This window comes from Dromaius novaehollandiae, chromosome 20, assembly GCF_036370855.1.
Source record: "Dromaius novaehollandiae isolate bDroNov1 chromosome 20, bDroNov1.hap1, whole genome shotgun sequence".
In the NCBI taxonomy this organism is placed as follows: Eukaryota; Metazoa; Chordata; class Aves; order Casuariiformes; family Dromaiidae; genus Dromaius; species Dromaius novaehollandiae.
The window spans coordinates 14,631,492-14,649,555 of NC_088117.1; the positions used below are offsets into that span (position 1 = coordinate 14,631,492).

Consider the following 18,064-nt stretch of genomic DNA (forward strand, 5'->3'; position numbering starts at 1 on the left):
GCTGGACGGCGGCGGGCGAGGGCAGAGGCGGGCTGGAGTCGAGCATGTGGGGGCCGCGGTGAGGCGAGCGTGCGCCTTCGGGTGGCCGCGGGTGTCGGGCTGTGTCCTGCCAGCCGGGGCCGTCGCTGCGTGGAGGCGGCGGGGCGGGGGGGGGGGGAGTCGGGCCGGGGGCCGCGCCGCGCCGCGCCGCGCCGGGTCTGCGCGGCGCCGGGTCTGCCGGAGCGCGCCTCTGACTCTCCCTTTTGCGTGTGTCGCCTGTAGGGCCCCGGTTCCTCCCCAGCGCGGGCCGGGGCGTGCGCTCGCCCCTGCGGACGCAGCCTGGAGGAGTGTGTGGGGGGTGTCTGCGCGGGGGTCTGGATGTCTCTAGCAGCGGCACGGCAGCCTGATGCCTCCTCTCGTCTGGGACGCGGGGTCCTTGGGGAGTTCCCTGCTGCCTCCTCTGGCGTTCTCTGCGAGCTCATAGATCCCTCCACCTCCTCTCCTCCCCCCCCCCCCCCCCCGCCCCGCTCCCCTGTCTGGTGGGGTGGGAGACCGGTGGCTGCTCCCGCCGAGCTGAGAGCCACGTAGGGCACCCCTGTGTGCTCACTACGCATCTGGGATGGCACCCCTGCCCTGAGGGCCCCGCAGAGTCCCACCCTTCCTGCAACCAGCCCCCCCAGAGCCATTAAACCACCCACTAAACCACCCACAAATCCTGCCCCAACACCCCCACAGGCCCCAAAACGCCTCCGAGCCCTGCCGCAATGTTGTCACTGACTCCAGACCTTCCCCTGCACTCTGTGCAAGGCCCCAAACATTCCTCAAACTGCTGCCAGACCCAGTGCCCGCAGCAGTGAGGCGTTCTAACAAAGATGGGGTGCGATCTGCGTCTCCGCCTCGACTCAGTCCCGCTTTAGAGAAACAGGAACTTAGAGCACTTCCTGGTGAAGAGTGTTGACGGGTGAATGTGCGGATGACAAAGAGACTTTTCTCTCTTTCCTTCTGAGCCGCCTCTCAGAAGCCTCTGTGTGTGCACGATGTGGCTGATCTGGGATAATCGTGCTGTGCGCAGTGCTTAAGGAGAACATTGCCCTAAAATGGAGGGCTAAGGAATAGCCTAAAAAACCTAAAAGGCTCGGGAAGAGCCAAAGAGAACACCGATGGGCTCTGGGAAGCCCCAGTGATGCTAGCGAAAACAGCGTGGCTTTTAGGCACCTCCTCAGAGCAGCAGCAATGTCTCGCTCCAGCCTATGGGACAATGGGGACTCTTAATTACCGCCTTGAATTACCACAAGTGTTGCAAAAGCAGAAGGGACTAGGGAGCATGCAGAGCAGGTTATGGACTATATGTCAAGTTTAAACAAGCAACAAGCCCCTCTGCAAACAGAAACAGGTTTAGCCCTAAGTAATAGACGAAGGTAGCTGTGAGTAACGTGAAGCGAAGCGGTGACGTCAGTCACCCCGAAAGCCTCGGAGAAGCGGTCTGAAAATCTGGTACCCTCGCGGCCTCGGCAGTCTTTTTGGTTTGTTTGGCAGGGTAGCCCACCGAAGGGGGACATCTCGAAGAGAAGCAGCAAGACCTGGGGATCCGGTGGTTCATTTTGGTCGTCGCCTGTGAGGCCAGCATGCAAGAGTAAGAGGAAGCTAGGAGCAGTCTCAAAAAGGTAATAGGCTTGAAAGGGAGACAGGCAAATCGAGGGCTGTCGTTCCTCCACGTAGTTAAAGACCGAGAGAGTTGTGGGTTAAGCGCATGCATACGAGGGTTTGCGAACAGTAACAATAACACTGAAGCGGAATAAAAATAAGGTTTCGTGGAAGATGGCGTTAGGAAGGTATTAGGCGACGTGCCCGCCTGCCTAATAACCTAGCCCTAATTGCTGTGAGTAACGTTTCCAGACCGTTTACCCTGCAACGTATGGTGCAAAGTGCCGTATTAAGACCTTTCCCTTAAGGAAAAGAAGAAGAAAAAAAGAAAAAAAAAGGGGGAAAAAGAAAACAGGGTAAAGAGAAAAAGATCGTGCATAAACCTAAGCGTTTCACTGGAAGTAAAATGCGAGTTTATCGCTTCCTTACAGAGATGGAACCAAGGACAGCAAATGCTGACGAGGAGAAGAGACGGACGAGCGTTTGCTTGCGGTTAATACCGAAGGGACGGGATGAAACAAGGAAGCCAGAATGCAGCGGCCCCTCGATATCACCAGGAACTGCTACAGGAGGAGGCGTTCTGGCACGGGTAACTAGGGTAAGTATCGCTAATGACCGTTAGCAGTTATTTCGGCCTCCCCGAGGCAGCGCTGAGGACTGAGTAACCCGTTCCTACCCTGTGGCTGCTGTTGCCTGTATCTGCCTTAGCTTTGCTTTGGCTGTTTCTCTTTTGTTTTGTTATCGTACACGCAGCTACGGAAAGGAATAGATGTCATACTTACTTTTTTAGATTAATTGCCACGGCTGAAGTTGAAGAGACCAAGAAACGTAAGCCCCGAAGGGGCACATCTTGAAGAGAGGGGGCTAGACCTAGCGATCCAGTTGTTCGTTTTGGTCGTCGCCTGTGAGGCCAGCATGCAAGAGTAAGAGGAAGCTAGGAGCAGTCTCAAAAAGGTAATAGGCTTGAAAGGGAGACAGGCAAATCGAGGGCTGTCGTTCCTCCACGTAGTTAAAGACCGAGAGAGTTGTGGGTTAAGCGCATGCATACGAGGGTTTGCGAACAGTAACAATAACACTGAAGCGGAATAAAAATAAGGTTTCGTGGAAGGTGGCGTTAGGAAGGTATTAGGCGACGTGCCCGCCTGCCTAATAACCTAGCCCTAATTGCTGTGTGTAACGTTTCCAGACCGTTTACCCTGCAACGTATGGTGCAAAGTGCCGTATTAAGACCTTTCCCTTAAGGAAAAGAAGAAGAAAAAAAGAAAAAAAAGGGGGAAAAAGAAAACAGGGTAAAGAGAAAAAGATCGTGCATAAACCTAAGCGTTTCACTGGAAGTAAAACGCGAGTTTATCGCTTCCTTACAGAGATGGAACCAAGGACAGCAAATGCTGACGAGGAGAAGAGACGGACGAGCGTTTGCTTGCGGTTAATACCGAAGGGACGGGATGAAACAAGGAAGCCAGAATGCAGCGGCCCCTCGATATCGCCAGGAACTGCTACAGGAGGAGGCGTTCTGGCACGGGTAACTAGGGTAAGTATCGCTAATGACCGTTAGCAGTTATTTCGGCCTCCCCGAGGCAGCGCTGAGGACTAAGTAACCTGAGGGGCTCTGGCCTGGGTTAGGGCAGAAGTGCAGGCAGGCGGGATCAGGCATTTTCCTCTCAGCTCTCCGAGCTGAATCCTAGCCCTGAAGGAAAAAGCACTGGGGGGAGGCTACTCGGACACCTGCCACGTCGAGGGCAGGGGCAGGAGCTGACCCTTCCCCGACAGACGGACGGACGGACAGACGCTGGTGCGGCGGTGACTCTTTGGATATCGTAGGTAAGGGGAGGCACGCTGGTGCCGAGCTCCAGGGCGGTTTGCCTGAACACGATGCCCGGGGCAGGAGGTTACGCATTGTGTCCGGGGCTGGGAGCTGGTCCCCGAGTCCCATGTACTTGGGAGTGCCTGCGCTTGCCAGGGTGCCCGGTGCTGTTCCCAGAGCTGCGGGGAATTTCCCTTGCGTTGCCTGGACCCTCGGGGCTCTTGGGGGTGTTTCCCCTCATCGCAAGGGCAGCCAGAGCCCCTCCAGGGCTGCGTGAGGTCCCCGAACCGCTCCCGGATTTGCTTTTGGCACTCCGCAGTGTCGCTCGTGTGCCTGGGGCAGCCTGCAGGCGCCATCCGGTCAGCCGCGTTGAGCCCTGCGGCGTGCCTGGTGACCCCTCTGGTGTGTGCCAAGGCCCTTCCTCTGTATTTTGGTCTGCCCCAGAGCCCTGCACTTGCCCTCTGATGCCCTCTGATGCCCTCAGGACCCCTCAGTTCACATTCTGGGTTGCCCCCGAGCCCTCTGCGTGCCTTTCGGTGCGCCCCGTGGCCCCGTGTGTGTTTTGCGGCACGCCGCAGAGGTCTCTGTTTAGCTTTTTCTCCTGTCCTGGAGTTTTCTGGGTGCTTCTGGGTGTGCCCCAGGGCCCTCCTTTTGGTGCCCCCCGAGTCACTCTGTTTGCTCTATCGTTGTTCTTTTTTTTTTTTTCTTTTTTTTCTTGACTTGTGTTGCACCCAGAGCTCTCGATTTGTTCTCTTGTGCTCCGCATACTCCCCTTTCCGCACTCTACACCCCAGGCAGGGCTCTCCCTTCAGCTCTCAGCAAGCTGCTGTCAGGAGAGTGGGGGTGCCTCTGCTGCCCTGGCAGCCCCAGCTGTCCCTGAAGGGGCTGATGGCCAGGCCCCCTGCCCAGTTCCTGCAGGCCCACAGCTGCGGGCCCTGGGGCTGGGATGAATGCCAGGGGGAGCTGGGTGGCAGGACAGGCCCCAGGTGGGGCTGATGGCAAGGGCAGGCCCACATTTGGGGGCTGGGGCCGCAGTTGGGGGGAGCTGGCGCTGGGGCAGGAGCTGGGCAGCGGAGCTGCCACGGAGCACGGCCCTTCGGGACCAGCCCGGCGGCCGCCCCGCGGAGGAGGTGAGCGGGGCCGGGGGAGGCACGCTGCAGGCTGCGGGTCCCGCGTGTGCCGGGGGTCCCGGCGGCTGGGAGCGTCCCGGGGCCACGGAGGCGGGGGGAGGAAGGGGGTGCGCCGGGGCTGTGGTGCGGTTTACTGCGCGGTCGGAGGAGCGCGGGGGGGGGGGGGTGTGTCTCCTGTGTCAGCTCGGGAGCGTGTCGGGGAGCGGGGGGAGGAGGGTGGTGGAGGGGCGGGGGTGTCGGGGGAGCCCCGGGCCGGTGGTGGGGCTGGCGGGGCCGCGCTCGGGGCTCTGCGGCCGTTTCCGGGGGGACAGGGGGGAAGGGGAAGGGGGGCGGGACGGAAAGGAACGGAATGTGCCGAGGGTCAAAGGTGCCCCAGCGCTGCGGGCGGGGGGCGGGCGTTGGGGTGCGGGAATGCGGGGAGCCGTAGCTTTCGGCGCGGCATGCCGGGAGCAGTAGTCTTCCGTCACTGGGCTTCCGGTCGGGCATGTTTGTTCTGAGCGCGGCATGCTGGGAGCGGTAGTCTTCCGGCACTGGGCTTCCGGGCGGCCATGTTGCTTGGCATGGCATGCCGGGAGCAGTAGTCTTCCGGCACTGGGCTTCCGGGCCGCCCTTTTCGCGTGCACGGTATGCTGGGAGGTGTAGTCTTCTCACTACAGTGGGGGCTACTGGGTGACCATGCTGCGCCTCTCGAGGTGGCCCCGCGGGGGGGGCGGCGGCGGCAGGTCCCTGCCAGCGGGGTTCCCAGCAGGCGGCCGCGTGGCAGGCCAGGAGCTGTAGTGCCCGCTGGGTCTGTTCCTTACTGGACGTGTGTCACTCACGCCTGAGTCCCCACAGGTCACGGGGGACAGTGGAATGCCCCTGTTTTTCCCCGGTACAGGGCAGGAAGTGTTTTCCATCTCCGATGGTGTTGCAAGACAACCTTGGAAGCTCAGAAAGAGTGTTCCTGCTGTTTAAACTAGGCAGATGAGGAGAAACCCCCCCCCCATTTCCTGGGAGGAAATAATTCTTTAATCAAGGCCATGCTAGAAGTGCTAAAGCCTTAAAGAAATAGTAAATCAAAATGTTTTGTTTTCTATGTAGACGTTGCCGATTTAGCAAAGGAATTCGAGGTATCCCCGAACTGAACTGTCCTCATTATAATACAAGAAAATCACGCCCATAGGTCAGAAAGACCTGTGCCCGGGTGAAGACCCCTCCCCTGAGCATGCGTAGTTTTAAAATGGTGTGTAAGCAATATTAGAATTGTATGTAAATCACTAACCAACCGGTGTAAGAGGGAAAGTTGCAAACCTTGCAACTTGTATAAATGCTACTTGGAAAGCCGGGGGGGGAGGGGGGGGGGAAGTTGCGCTTGATTTGTGGGGAAAACACCGAGCAGCCAGGCTTGCACAACTCTGAAATAAATAAGCAAATGTCTCTCCTGAGCGTGTCATTATTGGCTTAGTGCACAGCGGGCAACGAATCCGCTTTTCGGTCAGCAGCGTGACCAGGCAGGGTTGTCCCCGGGGGCTGGGGCTGTCCCTCTTGGAAATGGGGAGGGCGGGAAGAGTAGGAGGGGTGCTGCGGGCTCCTGGGGGTCGTAGCTTTGCTCAGGTTTGGGGCCGGTTAGGCAGCTGCTGGGAGGAGTGGCGGTGCTGGGAGGGCACGGTGCGGAGCTGTCCTGCTGTGCAACGCAAGGGAAAGTCGACCAGCACCGTTGCTGTCCGAGGACCCTGGAACAGCCCGAGAGACCCTGGAACAGCCACCCCACGGACACCGTGTCACTGCCTCGCAAGGCCACTGCATGCAGGTACGTTTGACTACATCCGGCAGAAGAAATGTAAGCCGAAGGATCAGGGCAAATAGCTGCTTGTCTAGGTTTGTTACCTAGCGACGCACTGGCAAAGCTTTTTATGAACACCTGTACTCGATCGAGTGCGTATTCATTCTGTGAATATTAATTACTGCCAGACTGCGTACGTCACTGATGCTTTAAAGCAAGTCCGTGGCGCTGGGGTAGCACGTGTAGTGGAGGCTAAATGCAATAATACCTCGTTTTGATGTTGTTCTCTTATACGAAAGCACTTGGAGCAGATTAAGACATTTCTCGTCCTATTTTGTTTATTGAGTGGGCCCTGATACTGGGGAGAAGCTGCCGTGAAGCAGACCTAGTAGTCAGCTTCCTTAGAGAAGGCGTCTTGTCCTGTATTTGAGGGCTTCCGGTACGTTTTGACAGACAGTAGTGAGTGACGGGTTTCCTTTGGACACCCCGGGGAGCAGAAAGTTCTGCCGGGAAGGCAAAATGTTTCTTGCGGCTGGGTTGGAAGAAGCTGGCTGCTGATGCAAGGCAGTGACAATTCTGGGGAGTCAGGGGAAGTTTTGAAAAGACGGTCGTTCCCTTTTCTAGAAGGCTATGCACTTCGGTTCCTAATAGCTGTAGTAATGAAGCCAGGTAAGCGTTCGGGAGGAGCCCAAGCCACTTTTGTCTAGCGAGTATTTGCAAGGGGGGCAGGAAAGCGCTGCGCCCTGCTCCTTGCTGCCCTCGCGTGTCTGAGAGGCGGCACTGCACGCGGGAGGGGGGGCGCGCATGCGCATTGCGTTCCGGCGCGCTCACGGCTGCCCTCGCGTGTCGACAAGGCAGCACTGCAGCCGCCGGCGGCCACCGCTGCGTACGGAGACCGTTGCGGGCAGCCGGCGCACACGTGCGCGCTGCCGGTCGCCGCGTTGGCCGCTACTCTGCGCTCTCTCGGGGACGGGTAAGCGCAGGGGCCGCGCTCGTGCCCCCTGCCCGGTGCTCACGGACCGGGAGCGCTTTTCCCGAGAGGGCTTTTCCTTCTCGGTGCTTCCTGGGGGCGCGGGGACGGGCAGTGCCGTCTCGGAGCTGCTCCGCGGCGCTCTCTCCCCGGGGCAGCCCCAGCGCCTGCTCGCTGATCCCCGCCGCTCTCTCGGGCGCGGGCAGAGCAGCCTCGGGGCGCTCGCTGCTCGGCCTGAGCGCCGGGGTGGCGCGGCGGGCTGCGGTTGGCGCGCGGGAGCCGGCCGGCTGCAGCGCGCCGCTGCGACCACGCGAGGGTGGGGCCATTGCGGGTCTGGGCTGCCTCGCGCTCCGCTCCCCCCGCCCCTCGCGCTCCGCTCCCCCCGCCCCTCGCGCTCCGCTCCCCCCGCCCCTCGCGCTCCGCTCCCCCCGCCCCTCGCGCTCCGCTCCCCCCGCCCCTCGCGCTCCGCTCCCCCCGCCCCTCGCGCTCCGCTCCCCCCGCCCCTCGCGCTCCGCTCCCCCCGCCCCTCGCGCTCCGCTCCCCCCGCCCCTCGCGCTCCGCTCCCCCCGCCCCTCGCGCTCCGCTCCCCCCGCCCCTCGCGCTCCGCTCCCCCCGCCCCTCGCGCTCCGCTCCCCCCGCCCCTCGCGCTCCGCTCCCCCCGCCCCTCGCGCGCGGTCCTGGGCCGCGCGCGCGCGGTGCGGCGGCGCGAGCCCTGGGCGGCCGGCGCACGCGCGGTGCGGCGGCGGGCAAGATGGCGGCGAGTAGGGCGGGTGTTTTCGCTGGACGGCGGCGGGCGAGGGCAGAGGCGGGCTGGAGTCGAGCATGTGGGGGCCGCGGTGAGGCGAGGTGAGGCGAGCGTGTGCCTTCGGGTGGCCGCGGGTGTCGGGCTGTGTCCTGCCAGCCGGGGCCGTCGCTGCGTGGAGGCGGCGGGGCGGGGGGGGGGGGGGAGTCGGGCCGGGGGCCGCGCCGCGCGGCGCCGGGTCTGCGCGGCGCCGGGTCTGCCGGAGCGCGGCTCTGACTCTCCCTTTTGCGTGTGTCGCCTGTAGGGCCCCGGTTCCTCCCCAGCGCGGGCCGGGGCGTGCGCTCGCCCCTGCGGACGCAGCCTGGAGGAGTGTGTGGGGGGTGTCTGCGCGGGGGTCTGGATGTCTCTAGCAGCGGCACGGCAGCCTGATGCCTCCTCTCGTCTGGGACGCGGGGTCCTTGGGGAGTTCCCTGCTGCCTCCTCTGGCGTTCTCTGCGAGCTCATAGATCCCTCCACCTCCTCTCCCCCCCCCCCCCCCCCGCCCCGCTCCCCTGTCTGGTGGGGTGGGAGACCGGTGGCTGCTCCCGCCGAGCTGAGAGCCACGTAGGGCACCCCTGTGTGCTCACTACGCATCTGGGATGGCACCCCTGCCCTGAGGGCCCCGCAGAGTCCCACCCTTCCTGCAACCAGCCCCCCCAGAGCCATTAAACCACCCACAAATCCTGCCCCAACACCCCCACAGGCCCCAAAACGCCTCCGAGCCCTGCCGCAATGTTGTCACTGACTCCAGACCTTCCCCTGCACTCTGTGCAAGGCCCCAAACATTCCTCAAACTGCTGCCAGACCCAGTCCCCGCAGCAGTGAGGCGTTCTAACAAAGATGGGGTGCGATCTGCGTCTCCGCCTCGACTCAGTCCCGCTTTAGAGAAACAGGAACTTAGAGCACTTCCTGGTGAAGAGTGTTGACGGGTGAATGTGCGGATGACAAAGAGACTTTTCTCTCTTTTCTTCTGAGCCGCCTCTCAGAAGCCTCTGTGTGTGCACGATGTGGCTGATCTGGGATAATCGTGCTGTGCGCAGTGCTTAAGGAGAACATTGCCCTAAAATGGAGGGCTAAGGAATAGCCTAAAAAACCTAAAAGGCTCGGGAAGAGCCAAAGAGAACACCGATGGGCTCTGGGAAGCCCCAGTGATGCTAGCGAAAACAGCGTGGCTTTTAGGCACCTCCTCAGAGCAGCAGCAATGTCTCGCTCCAGCCTATGGGACAATGGGGACTCTTAATTACCGCCTTGAATTACCACAAGTGTTGCAAAAGCAGAAGGGACTAGGGAGCATGCAGAGCAGGTTATGGACTATATGTCAAGTTTAAACAAGCAACAAGCCCCTCTGCAAACAGAAACAGGTTTAGCCCTAAGTAATAGACGAAGGTAGCTGTGAGTAACGTGAAGCGAAGCGGTGACGTCAGTCACCCCGAAAGCCTCGGAGAAGCGGTCTGAAAATCTGGTACCCTCGCGGCCTCGGCAGTCTTTTTGGTTTGTTTGGCAGGGTAGCCCACCGAAGGGGGACATCTCGAAGAGAAGCAGCAAGACCTGGGGATCCGGTGGTTCATTTTGGTCGTCGCCTGTGAGGCCAGCATGCAAGAGTAAGAGGAAGCTAGGAGCAGTCTCAAAAAGGTAATAGGTTTGAAAGGGAGACAGGCAAATCGAGGGCTGTCGTTCCTCCACGTAGTTAAAGACCGAGAGAGTTGTGGGTTAAGCGCATGCATACGAGGGTTTGCGAACAGTAACAATAACACTGAAGCGGAATAAAAATAAGGTTTCGTGGAAGATGGCGTTAGGAAGGTATTAGGCGACGTGCCCGCCTGCCTAATAACCTAGCCCTAATTGCTGTGAGTAACGTTTCCAGACCGTTTACCCTGCAACGTATGGTGCAAAGTGCCGTATTAAGACCTTTCCCTTAAGGAAAAGAAGAAGAAAAAAAGAAAAAAAAAGGGGGAAAAAGAAAACAGGGTAAAGAGAAAAAGATCGTGCATAAACCTAAGCGTTTCACTGGAAGTAAAACGCGAGTTTATCGCTTCCTTACAGAGATGGAACCAAGGACAGCAAATGCTGACGAGGAGAAGAGACGGACGAGCGTTTGCTTGCGGTTAATACCGAAGGGACGGGATGAAACAAGGAAGCCAGAATGCAGCGGCCCCTCGATATCACCAGGAACTGCTACAGGAGGAGGCGTTCTGGCACGGGTAACTAGGGTAAGTATCGCTAATGACCGTTAGCAGTTATTTCGGCCTCCCCGAGGCAGCGCTGAGGACTGAGTAACCCGTTCCTACCCTGTGGCTGCTGTTGCCTGTATCTGCCTTAGCTTTGCTTTGGCTGTTTCTCTTTTGTTTTGTTATCGTACACGCAGCTACGGAAAGGAATAGATGTCATACTTACTTTTTTAGATTAATTGCCACGGCTGAAGTTGAAGAGACCAAGAAACGTAAGCCCCGAAGGGGCACATCTTGAAGAGAGGGGGCTAGACCTAGCGATCCAGTTGTTCGTTTTGGTCGTCGCCTGTGAGGCCAGCATGCAAGAGTAAGAGGAAGCTAGGAGCAGTCTCAAAAAGGTAATAGGCTTGAAAGGGAGACAGGCAAATCGAGGGCTGTCGTTCCTCCACGTAGTTAAAGACCGAGAGAGTTGTGGGTTAAGCGCATGCATACGAGGGTTTGCGAACAGTAACAATAACACTGAAGCGGAATAAAAATAAGGTTTCGTGGAAGGTGGCGTTAGGAAGGTATTAGGCGACGTGCCCGCCTGCCTAATAACCTAGCCCTAATTGCTGTGTGTAACGTTTCCAGACCGTTTACCCTGCAACGTATGGTGCAAAGTGCCGTATTAAGACCTTTCCCTTAAGGAAAAGAAGAAGAAAAAAAGAAAAAAAAGGGGGAAAAAGAAAACAGGGTAAAGAGAAAAAGATCGTGCATAAACCTAAGCGTTTCACTGGAAGTAAAACGCGAGTTTATCGCTTCCTTACAGAGATGGAACCAAGGACAGCAAATGCTGACGAGGAGAAGAGACGGACGAGCGTTTGCTTGTGGTTAATACCGAAGGGACGGGATGAAACAAGGAAGCCAGAATGCAGCGGCCCCTCGATATCGCCAGGAACTGCTACAGGAGGAGGCGTTCTGGCACGGGTAACTAGGGTAAGTATGGCTAATGACCGTTAGCAGTTATTTCGGCCTCCCCGAGGCAGCGCTGAGGACTAAGTAACCTGAGGGGCTCTGGCCTGGGTTAGGGCAGAAGTGCAGGCAGGCGGGATCAGGCATTTTCCTCTCAGCTCTCCGAGCTGAATCCTAGCCCTGAAGGAAAAAGCACTGGGGGGAGGCTACTCGGACACCTGCCACGTCGAGGGCAGGGGCAGGAGCTGACCCTTCCCCGACAGACGGACGGACGGACAGACGCTGGTGCGGCGGTGACTCTTTGGATATCGTAGGTAAGGGGAGGCACGCTGGTGCCGAGCTCCAGGGCGGTTTGCCTGAACACGATGCCCGGGGCAGGAGGTTACGCATTGTGTCCGGGGCTGGGAGCTGGTCCCCGAGTCCCATGTACTTGGGAGTGCCTGCGCTTGCCAGGGTGCCCGGTGCTGTTCCCAGAGCTGCGGGGAATTTCCCTTGCGTTGCCTGGACCCTCGGGGCTCTTGGGGGTGTTTCCCCTCATCGCAAGGGCAGCCAGAGCCCCTCCAGGGCTGCGTGAGGTCCCCGAACCACTCCCGGATTTGCTTTTGGCACTCCGCAGTGTCGCTCGTGTGCCTGGGGCAGCCTGCAGGCGCCATCCGGTCAGCCGCGTTGAGCCCTGCGGCGTGCCTGGTGACCCCTCTGGTGTGTGCCAAGGCCCTTCCTCTGTATTTTGGTCTGCCCCAGAGCCCTGCACTTGCCCTCTGATGCCCTCTGATGCCCTCAGGACCCCTCAGTTCACATTCTGGGTTGCCCCCGAGCCCTCTGCGTGCCTTTCGGTGCGCCCCGTGGCCCCGTGTGTGTTTTGCGGCACGCCGCAGAGGTCTCTGTTTAGCTTTTTCTCCTGTCCTGGAGTTTTCTGGGTGCTTCTGGGTGTGCCCCAGGGCCCTCCTTTTGGTGCCCCCCGAGTCACTCTGTTTGCTCTATCGTTGTTCTTTTTTTTTTTTTCTTTTTTTTCTTGACTTGTGTTGCACCCAGAGCTCTCGATTTGTTCTCTTGTGCTCCGCATACTCCCCTTTCCGCACTCTACACCCCAGGCAGGGCTCTCCCTTCAGCTCTCAGCAAGCTGCTGTCAGGAGAGTGGGGGTGCCTCTGCTGCCCTGGCAGCCCCAGCTGTCCCTGAAGGGGCTGATGGCCAGGCCCCCTGCCCAGTTCCTGCAGGCCCACAGCTGCGGGCCCTGGGGCTGGGATGAATGCCAGGGGGAGCTGGGTGGCAGGACAGGCCCCAGGTGGGGCTGATGGCAAGGGCAGGCCCACATTTGGGGGCTGGGGCCGCAGTTGGGGGGAGCTGGCGCTGGGGCAGGAGCTGGGCAGCGGAGCTGCCACGGAGCACGGCCCTTCGGGACCAGCCCGGCGGCCGCCCCGCGGAGGAGGTGAGCGGGGCCGGGGGAGGCGCGCTGCAGGCTGCGGGTCCCGCGTGTGCCGGGGGTCCCGGCGGCTGGGAGCGTCCCGGGGCCACGGAGGCGGGGGGAGGAAGGGGGTGCGCCGGGGCTGTGGTGCGGTTTACTGCGCGGTCGGAGGAGCGCGGGGGTGGTGGTGGTGGGGGGGTCTCCTGTGTCAGCTCGGGAGCGTGTCGGGGAGCGGGGGGAGGAGGGTGGTGGAGGGGCGGGGGCAGTGTCGGAGCTGAGGCGGGGCCGGTCGCGGGGGTGTCGGGGGAGCCCCGGGCCGGTGGTGGGGCTGGCGGGGCCGCGCTCGGGGCTCTGCGGCCGTTTCCGGGGGGACAGGGGGGAAGGGGAAGGGGGGCGGGACGGAAAGGAACGGAATGTGCCGAGGGTCAAAGGTGCCCCAGCGCTGCGGGCGGGGGGCGGGCGTTGGGGTGCGGGAATGCGGGGAGCCGTAGCTTTCGGCGCGGCATGCCGGGAGCAGTAGTCTTCCGTCACTGGGCTTCCGGTCGGGCATGTTTGTTCTGAGCGCGGCATGCTGGGAGCGGTAGTCTTCCGGCACTGGGCTTCCGGGCGGCCATGTTGCTTGGCATGGCATGCCGGGAGCAGTAGTCTTCCGGCACTGGGCTTCCGGGCCGCCCTTTTCGCGTGCACGGTATGCTGGGAGGTGTAGTCTTCTCACTACAGTGGGGGCTACTGGGTGACCATGCTGCGCCTCTCGAGGTGGCCCCGCGGGGGGGGCGGCGGCGGCAGGTCCCTGCCAGCGGGGTTCCCAGCAGGCGGCCGCGTGGCAGGCCAGGAGCTGTAGTGCCCGCTGGGTCTGTTCCTTACTGGACGTGTGTCACTCACGCCTGAGTCCCCACAGGTCACGGGGGACAGTAGAATGCCCCTGTTTTTCCCCGGTACAGGGCAGGAAGTGTTTTCCATCTCCGATGGTGTTGCAAGACAACCTTGGAAGCTCAGAAAGAGTGTTCCTGCTGTTTAAACTAGGCAGATGAGGAGAAACCCCCCCCCCATTTCCTGGGAGGAAATAATTCTTTAATCAAGGCCATGCTAGAAGTGCTAAAGCCTTAAAGAAATAGTAAATCAAAATGTTTTGTTTTCTATGTAGACGTTGCCGATTTAGCAAAGGAATTCGAGGTATCCCCGAACTGAACTGTCCTCATTATAATACAAGAAAATCACGCCCATAGGTCAGAAAGACCTGTGCCCGGGTGAAGACCCCTCCCCTGAGCATGCGTAGTTTTAAAATGGTGTGTAAGCAATATTAGAATTGTATGTAAATCACTAACCAACCGGTGTAAGAGGGAAAGTTGCAAACCTTGCAACTTGTATAAATGCTACTTGGAAAGCCGGGGCGGGGGGGGGAAGTTGCGCTTGATTTGTGGGGAAAACACCGAGCAGCCAGGCTTGCACAACTCTGAAATAAATAAGCAAATGTCTCTCCTGAGCGTGTCATTATTGGCTTAGTGCACAGCGGGCAACGAATCCGCTTTTCGGTCAGCAGCGTGACCAGGCAGGGTTGTCCCCGGGGGCTGGGGCTGTCCCTCTTGGAAATGGGGAGGGCGGGAAGAGTAGGAGGGGTGCTGCGGGCTCCTGGGGGTCGTAGCTTTGCTCAGGATTGGGGCCGGTTAGGCAGCTGCTGGGAGGAGTGGCGGTGCTGGGAGGGCACGGTGCGGAGCTGTCCTGCTGTGCAACGCAAGGGAAAGTCGACCAGCACCGTTGCTGTCCGAGGACCCTGGAACAGCCCGAGAGACCCTGGAACAGCCACCCCACGGACACCGTGTCACTGCCTCGCAAGGCCACCGCATGCAGGTACGTTTGACTACATCCGGCAGAAGAAATGTAAGCCGAAGGATCAGGGCAAATAGCTGCTTGTCTAGGTTTGTTACCTAGCGACGCACTGGCAAAGCTTTTTATGAACACCTGTACTCGATCGAGTGCGTATTCATTCTGTGAATATTAATTACTGCCAGACTGCGTACGTCACTGATGCTTTAAAGCAAGTCCGTGGCGCTGGGGTAGCACGTGTAGTGGAGGCTAAATGCAATAATACCTCGTTTTGATGTTGTTCTCTTATACGAAAGCACTTGGAGCAGATTAAGACATTTCTCGTCCTATTTTGTTTATTGAGTGGGCCCTGATACTGGGGAGAAGCTGCCGTGAAGCAGACCTAGTAGTCAGCTTCCTTAGAGAAGGCGTCTTGTCCTGTATTTGAGGGCTTCCGGTACGTTTTGACAGACAGTAGTGAGTGACGGGTTTCCTTTGGACACCCCGGGGAGCAGAAAGTTCTGCCGGGAAGGCAAAATGTTTCTTGCGGCTGGGTTGGAAGAAGCTGGCTGCTGATGCAAGGCAGTGACAATTCTGGGGAGTCAGGGGAAGTTTTGAAAAGACGGTCGTTCCCTTTTCTAGAAGGCTATGCACTTCGGTTCCTAATAGCTGTAGTAATGAAGCCAGGTAAGCGTTCGGGAGGAGCCCAAGCCACTTTTGTCTAGCGAGTATTTGCAAGGGGGGCAGGAAAGCGCTGCGCCCTGCTCCTTGCTGCCCTCGCGTGTCTGAGAGGCGGCACTGCACGCGGGAGGGGGGGCGCGCATGCGCATTGCGTTCCGGCGCGCTCACGGCTGCCCTCGCGTGTCGACAAGGCAGCACTGCAGCCGCCGGCGGCCACCGCTGCGTACGGAGACCGTTGCGGGCAGCCGGCGCACACGTGCGCGCTGCCGGTCGCCGCGTTGGCCGCTACTCTGCGCTCTCTCGGGGACGGGTAAGCGCAGGGGCCGCGCTCGTGCCCCCTGCCCGGTGCTCACGGACCGGGAGCGCTTTTCCCGAGAGGGCTTTTCCTTCTCGGTGCTTCCTGGGGGCGCGGGGACGGGCAGTGCCGTCTCGGAGCTGCTCCGCGGCGCTCTCTCCCCGGGGCAGCCCCAGCGCCTGCTCGCTGATCCCCGCCGCTCTCTCGGGCGCGGGCAGAGCAGCCTCGGGGCGCTCGCTGCTCGGCCTGAGCGCCGGGGTGGCGCGGCGGGCTGCGGTTGGCGCGCGGGAGCCGGCCGGCTGCAGCGCGGCGCTGCGACCACGCGAGGGTGGGGCCATTGCGGGTCTGGGCTGCCTCGCGCTCCGCTCCCCCCGCCCCTCGCGCTCCGCTCCCCCCGCCCCTCGCGCTGCTCCCCCCGCCCCTCGCGCTCCGCTCCCCCCGCCCCTCGCGCTCCGCTCCCCCCGCCCCTCGCGCTCCGCTCCCCCCGCCCCTCGCGCTCCGCTCCCCCCGCCCCTCGCGCTCCGCTCCCCCCGCCCCTCGCGCTCCGCTCCCCCCGCCCCTCGCGCTCCGCTCCCCCCGCCCCTCGCGCTCCGCTCCCCCCGCCCCTCGCGCTCCGCTCCCCCCGCCCCTCGCGCTCCGCTCCCCCCGCCCCTCGCGCGCGGTCCTGGGCCGCGCGCGCGCGGTGCGGCGGCGCGAGCCCTGGGCGGCCGGCGCACGCGCGGTGCGGCGGCGGGCAAGATGGCGGCGAGTAGGGCGGGTGTTTTCGCTGGACGGCGGCGGGCGAGGGCAGAGGCGGGCTGGAGTCGAGCATGTGGGGGCCGCGGTGAGGCGAGGTGAGGCGAGCGTGTGCCTTCGGGTGGCCGCGGGTGTCGGGCTGTGTCCTGCCAGCCGGGGCCGTCGCTGCGTGGAGGCGGCGGGGCGGGGGGGGGGGGGAGTCGGGCCGGGGGCCGCGCCGCGCGGCGCCGGGTCTGCGCGGCGCCGGGTCTGCCGGAGCGCGGCTCTGACTCTCCCTTTTGCGTGTGTCGCCTGTAGGGCCCCGGTTCCTCCCCAGCGCGGGCCGGGGCGTGCGCTCGCCCCTGCGGACGCAGCCTGGAGGAGTGTGTGGGGGGTGTCTGCGCGGGGGTCTGGATGTCTCTAGCAGCGGCACGGCAGCCTGATGCCTCCTCTCGTCTGGGACGCGGGGTCCTTGGGGAGTTCCCTGCTGCCTCCTCTGGCGTTCTCTGCGAGCTCATAGATCCCTCCACCTCCTCTCCCCCCCCCCCCCCCGCCCCGCTCCCCTGTCTGGTGGGGTGGGAGACCGGTGGCTGCTCCCGCCGAGCTGAGAGCCACGTAGGGCACCCCTGTGTGCTCACTACGCATCTGGGATGGCACCCCTGCCCTGAGGGCCCCGCAGAGTCCCACCCTTCCTGCAACCAGCCCCCCCAGAGCCATTAAACCACCCACAAATCCTGCCCCAACACCCCCACAGGCCCCAAAACGCCTCCGAGCCCTGCCGCAATGTTGTCACTGACTCCAGACCTTCCCCTGCACTCTGTGCAAGGCCCCAAACATTCCTCAAACTGCTGCCAGACCCAGTCCCCGCAGCAGTGAGGCGTTCTAACAAAGATGGGGTGCGATCTGCGTCTCCGCCTCGACTCAGTCCCGCTTTAGAGAAACAGGAACTTAGAGCACTTCCTGGTGAAGAGTGTTGACGGGTGAATGTGCGGATGACAAAGAGACTTTTCTCTCTTTTCTTCTGAGCCGCCTCTCAGAAGCCTCTGTGTGTGCACGATGTGGCTGATCTGGGATAATCGTGCTGTGCGCAGTGCTTAAGGAGAACATTGCCCTAAAATGGAGGGCTAAGGAATAGCCTAAAAAACCTAAAAGGCTCGGGAAGAGCCAAAGAGAACACCGATGGGCTCTGGGAAGCCCCAGTGATGCTAGCGAAAACAGCGTGGCTTTTAGGCACCTCCTCAGAGCAGCAGCAATGTCTCGCTCCAGCCTATGGGACAATGGGGACTCTTAATTACCGCCTTGAATTACCACAAGTGTTGCAAAAGCAGAAGGGACTAGGGAGCATGCAGAGCAGGTTATGGACTATATGTCAAGTTTAAACAAGCAACAAGCCCCTCTGCAAACAGAAACAGGTTTAGCCCTAAGTAATAGACGAAGGTAGCTGTGAGTAACGTGAAGCGAAGCGGTGACGTCAGTCACCCCGAAAGCCTCGGAGAAGCGGTCTGAAAATCTGGTACCCTCGCGGCCTCGGCAGTCTTTTTGGTTTGTTTGGCAGGGTAGCCCACCGAAGGGGGACATCTCGAAGAGAAGCAGCAAGACCTGGGGATCCGGTGGTTCATTTTGGTCGTCGCCTGTGAGGCCAGCATGCAAGAGTAAGAGGAAGCTAGGAGCAGTCTCAAAAAGGTAATAGGTTTGAAAGGGAGACAGGCAAATCGAGGGCTGTCGTTCCTCCACGTAGTTAAAGACCGAGAGAGTTGTGGGTTAAGCGCATGCATACGAGGGTTTGCGAACAGTAACAATAACACTGAAGCGGAATAAAAATAAGGTTTCGTGGAAGATGGCGTTAGGAAGGTATTAGGCGACGTGCCCGCCTGCCTAATAACCTAGCCCTAATTGCTGTGAGTAACGTTTCCAGACCGTTTACCCTGCAACGTATGGTGCAAAGTGCCGTATTAAGACCTTTCCCTTAAGGAAAAGAA

General features: G+C 60.6%; 1 long non-coding RNA gene across 15 annotated transcripts in view; it reads left to right on the forward strand.

Annotated features, from left to right (window-relative positions):
* Positions 1-908: 908 nt before the first annotated feature.
* LOC135330397 (uncharacterized) overlaps positions 909-18,064 on the forward strand; it is a 78,645-nt gene continuing 61,489 nt past the window's right edge. For 12 of the 15 annotated variants that reach the window (XR_010392435.1, XR_010392428.1, XR_010392430.1 and 9 more), the window contains exons 1-9: positions 909-1,643; positions 2,055-2,221; positions 2,414-2,577; positions 2,988-3,154; positions 9,575-9,702; positions 10,114-10,280; positions 10,473-10,636; positions 11,047-11,213; positions 17,641-17,768. This is a non-coding gene — a long non-coding RNA (uncharacterized LOC135330397). Of the gene's footprint in view, positions 1,644-2,054; positions 2,222-2,413; positions 2,578-2,987; positions 3,155-7,965; positions 8,136-9,574; positions 9,703-10,113; positions 10,281-10,472; positions 10,637-11,046; positions 11,214-17,640; positions 17,769-18,064 lie in introns of those variants that run through there. The other 3 variants (XR_010392440.1, XR_010392436.1, XR_010392441.1) reach the window with 3 other exon arrangements.